General features: G+C 42.0%; 1 pseudogene; it reads right to left on the reverse strand.

The window, feature by feature from the left end:
* Positions 1-5,047, reverse strand: part of LOC105887873 — a 22,543-nt pseudogene that overhangs the window by 7,176 nt on the left and 10,320 nt on the right.

Below are 5,047 nucleotides of genomic sequence, written 5' to 3' on the forward strand. Positions count from 1 at the left end.
GGCCACAATGGAAAAGTGTTTTCTTTAGTCTGAAATGAAAGGCTTTCTGTGCATTCCCCATTAATGTGCTCTGAAAGCCTGGGCTTGGGGAATTGACAGCATCCACACATTAACCTTGAGAAATGGACTTGATCAGAGAGACTAAGCTCCCTATGGACTGAGAGTGAGGGGGTGTTGCTGAGGTGAGACAGGTGACGCACTCAGCTGAGGGCAGCCAACCCCTGGTGGGGCTCTGTGACATGCTGAGACTAATTTATTTTTTTAAATTATTTTTAGTTGACATGTACTAATTAGTCATTTGTACATTTACATCAGTGGTTCTCAACCTGTGGGTTGTGACCCACAGGAACTGCTCTAAAGGGTTGCAGCATTAGGAAGATTGAGAACCACTGATCTGTATTACAGGTCACAGAGTGATACTTCAACATGTGCATATAATGTGTAATAATCAAATCAGGATGATCAACACATCTATCACCTCAAACCCTTCTCATTTCTCTTCTATTCAAAATCCTCTCTTCTATTTGAAACTATCCAATAAATTATCATTAACGACACTCTCCCTACAGTGCTCCTTCTAGAACCTACTCCTCCCATCTAGCTGCGACTTTGAATCCATTAACCAACCTCCCCCTAGCCCTCTTGCCCCCTCACCTGCCAGTTTTGAATAATCATAATTCTCCTATATACTTACTAGGAGCTCAGTTTGTTAAGCTGCCATATATGATTGAGAACATGTAATAATTTTCCTGAGCCTGACTTATTTCATTGAAGAAATGTCTGCCGAGCCCATCCATGTTGCTGTAAGGCACAGAATTTTATTCTTATACACACCTCACCTTCCTGATCCATTCATCACTGATGGATGCTTAGGTTGATTCCAAAGCTCTGCTATTGTGAACACACTCACAAATTCCATAAATAGTGGGGTGCAGCTGTCTCTTGACATAAAAATTTCCCTTCCTTCAGATCTTATGGTAGTTCATTTTTTGTGGGGGAAGGAACAGAGTCTCACTTTTTCACCCTCAGTAGAGTGCTATGGTATCGTAGCTCACAGCGACCTCAAACTCTTGGGCTCAAGTGATCCTCTTGCCCCAATTTTTCATTTTTAGTAGAGATGGGGTCTCCCTCTTGCTCAGGCTGGTGGTAGTTCTATTTTTAGTTTTTTGAGGAATGTCATACCCTTTCCCATAATGACTGCACTAATTTCAATCCCACCAACAGGGTTTGAGTTCCTTTTTCGCCTCCTTCTCCCCAGCACTTGTTATTTCCTGTCTTTTTGACCATAGTCATTCTAACTGGGGTGAGATAGCTCACTAAAGATTTAATTTGCAAAATAAAGTTTTAATTTGCATCTCCCTGGATGTTGAGCTTTTTTTGCATCTTTCTTGTTCATTTATCTGTCTGTCTTCTTTTGAAATGTCTTTTCAGATCCTTTGCCTGTAAATCAGATGAGATGTTTGCTATGCGTTGTTTATAAGTCAGTTTTTTATTTTTGTTTTTGCTGTTGACTTGTTTGAGTTCTTCATATATTTTGGATATTAGTCCCTTGTTGAATGAATGGTCTGCAAATGTTTTCTTCCATTCTATGGGCCGGCTTTTTACTCTTTTGAATGTTTCCTTTGATGTGCAGAAGATGTTCAGTTTTATATAATCCCACTTATCCATTTTTGCTTTCATTTCCTGTGCTTTTAAAATTTTACCCATAAAATCTTTATCCAGAACAATGCCTGAAAGCATTTTATCCTGTTTTTTTCTAGTAGCTTTATAGTTTCAGACTGTTCCTCATGTCTTTGAAAACTCACAACCCTACGCCTAAAGCTTGTCTTAACATCTTATTTCCACACTTAATGTTCAGATTCCTAGAGACTGTTTTAAACTCAACATTGTGTTGGAGACTTCTTTAATTCAATCACACCTGTAAAGTCTATCCACAAGTCATTGTCTAGAGCCTGAGAATTAAAAAAAAAATAACATGCTAAGGACATCATGCTTCTTGACACATACGAATCTTTGCCACATGGCTGGCCTGGTGTCTTGCATTTTACACATCAGTAGCTCACTGGTCCCTATGACAATCCCACTAAGTTTTATTTTCCCTACACTATGGATGAGGGAAAAAAAAAACATGAAGTAACCGCTTGACATTTTGCAGATAGCAGGTAGAGAAGGCAGGGTTTATAACAAGGCCTGTCTGATTTCTGAGCATGATGCCAGAGGACACAGCAAGTCAGTCTGCCAGAGAACGACAAAGGCAAGGCTCCCCCAGACTTGAAGGACTCTGGGGAGTTCACTAAATCGACAATAAACTGCGTACATATGTGTATGTGTGTATGTGTGTTAGGAAATGCTGTGACGACCACCATATATCTCCCACTGGCCAGCCTCTGTACATATTTGCCTTTATTTGAGCAAAGTAGTAGCGGGTAGAGTTACAACACTTAGCAAAACTGGAATCGGCAGCCCCTTAGAGCACACAGGCTAGTGGGGGAGTGTGTCACCCTCTGAATAAACAAACAAACATTAACTGGTTGTGAGAGCTTAAAACCCGGTGTTTAACTTAGGTGACTATAGTCTGCAGAATCACGGCCCCTACATATGTCTGCACCCTAATACCCCACCCCTGTGTATATGTTACATTACACAGTAAGGGGAGCTGGGTTTCTAGGTGGAATTAGGGATGCAAATCTGCTGACTTTAAAAGAAAGAAATAATCCTGGATTATCTGTGGGCCCGATGTACTCACAGGGTTCCTTAACCCGGGAAGAGAGTTCAGAAGGGGAATGCCACAGAAGCAGAAGTCAGGGTTGGACTGATGTAATTGCTGGTCTTTGAAGAGGAAAGGAGGTCACGAGCCAAGGAATGCAGAAGCCAGTAGAAACTGCAGAAGGCAAGAAAACCGTTTTCTCCCCCCAAAGCCTCCAGAGAGAAAGGAGTCCTACTGACACCTTGATTTTGGCCTCACCCGTTCAGATTTCTGACCTCCAGTACTGCAAGAGAATAAATGTGTGTTGTTTTAAGCCACTAATTTGGGGAATTTGTTACAGTAGCCATAGATCACTGATATGATAGGTGGTTGTGGAAATCTCTCTCCAGCAGTGGCTCTAGAACTGAGATCTGAAGGACTCTCAGAAGCTACACGGGTCAGGAGGTTGAGTAGAGAGTCCAGCAGATTTGGCAGACAAGGCCATAGAGGCCACAGGAGGTGGGTATCAGAGGAGAGGGGTGAGCTTAGCAGGTGTGCCGGCAGGCAGGGCCAGGCAGCCTCATTTAACATACTGGCCTTCCTAAAAAGCACTGGGAACCCACCTTTAGGCTTAACTCTGAGGATGGCATCAACTAAATTTTACTTAAAATGACTGTTCATTTCAGATTAGTTCCCTATCTCATGCCTTCTAATTTAGCTCACGTAGCACTCAGAAATGCAAATTAATATTAGCCAAACAGAGAAGCTGTCACATGACTAATTCTAAAATCAGCTACAAATTACTTGCACATTGTCCCCAAACATTCTCTTCTCCTAAAAATGAGTAATTAGTAGTTGACACTAATACCAATAAAAAGCCTGGTTGATACTTTGTTTCAAATGGTTGAGATTAGAGACTACCATAACGCAAGATTTGCTTTCCTACTAAAATCTTAGAGACATTTGGAATTTAACAGGTCGGGAGTTTCCTGCCGACCCTCAAGGGTGGTCTGCCATCTAGTGGCCAAAGTTGCCAATGTCATTTCTTCCCACTTGCCTTGAGTTAGACAAACTGGAGATACAATGTTACCTTTGAAATCAATAAACAATTGAGCCACTATTGCGTGTAAAACACTAAGCCAAGGACCGAAGAAGGATTCAAAGATGAAAAACGTGCTGCTTCTTTTCCTCTTGGGGCTTGAAGATTCAGCAGAGGATGGAAAGGAAGACAAGCATGGAGGTCTTCTAATACTGGGCAGGTGGTTGTAGTATTTGCTGTGCTTATCTCCACCTTCCAGCAGGTGTGTGGCAACCACACAGAAATGAGGGCAGCCTGGGCCAGAGACATAGATTTGGGATCTATCAGAGAGCAGGTCGCACTGGAGACCTGGGAATGGACAATACACAGGAACACAGCACCCAGCCTGGTTCAGAGCAGGTGCTCAATAAATATTCACCACTATTCAAAAACATTTGATCAGAAGCGTCAAATGCTGTGACAACAAGGGGAGGGACTCCCAGGAGAATCTCAAGTACTACTAGAGGGAAATTCTTGATGATTTTCAGATTTGCTCTTTCATCAAGCAGTACAAAGCTCTCTGAAAGAAATCCCTTACCTGGCTATAGTATAAAAACAAAGTCAAAGGCTCAGCACCCGTAACACAGTGGTTACGGCACCAGCCACATACACCAAGGGTGGCAGTTTGAACCCAGCCCGGCCAGTAAACAACAACAATGACAACCACAACAAAAAAATAGCTGGGTGTTGTGGCTGGTGCCCGGTAGTCCCAGCTACTTGGGAGACTGAGGAAAGAGAATGGCTTAAGCCCAAGAGTTTGAGGTTGCTGTGAGCTATGATGACATGGCACTCTACCGAGGGAGACATAGTGAGACTCTGTCTCAAAAAAAGAAAAGAAAAGAAAGTCAAAATAGAGGATCTAAATTTAGGAAGGATATCTATGTGTTCAGAATTTCTCAGAAAAAAAGAAAAAATGTATAATGGAAGGACAGGGAGACCCTAGCCCCAGATGCCAGATTAAAATCATCTTAGGGCATCAAGAGTAAATGAGACCCAGCATTCAGAAGAGTAGTATTTAAGTGGATCAACTTCTTCTAAAAGGGCTAATAACTCATCCTTAAACAGGAAGATGATTGATTATTTCTGAGCGGAGGATTTTACTAACATTTTCCTTTGTCAGTTTAAATCCTAATCTGGACCCAGACTGAGCCAGAGGCTGCCATAACTTTGAAAAGTGGAAAGACTGAGAAGGATGGGAAGCAATTTTTTACAATTTACGAAATGCCATATGGAGTGGAGGTGGCCACCTTCAGTAGCTGAAGAAATGTCTTTTACATGAGATG

This window comes from Otolemur garnettii, unplaced genomic scaffold (genome assembly GCF_000181295.1).
Source record: "Otolemur garnettii isolate 467f Iridium unplaced genomic scaffold, OtoGar3 scaffold00141, whole genome shotgun sequence".
NCBI lineage: Eukaryota > Metazoa > Chordata > Mammalia > Primates > Galagidae > Otolemur > Otolemur garnettii.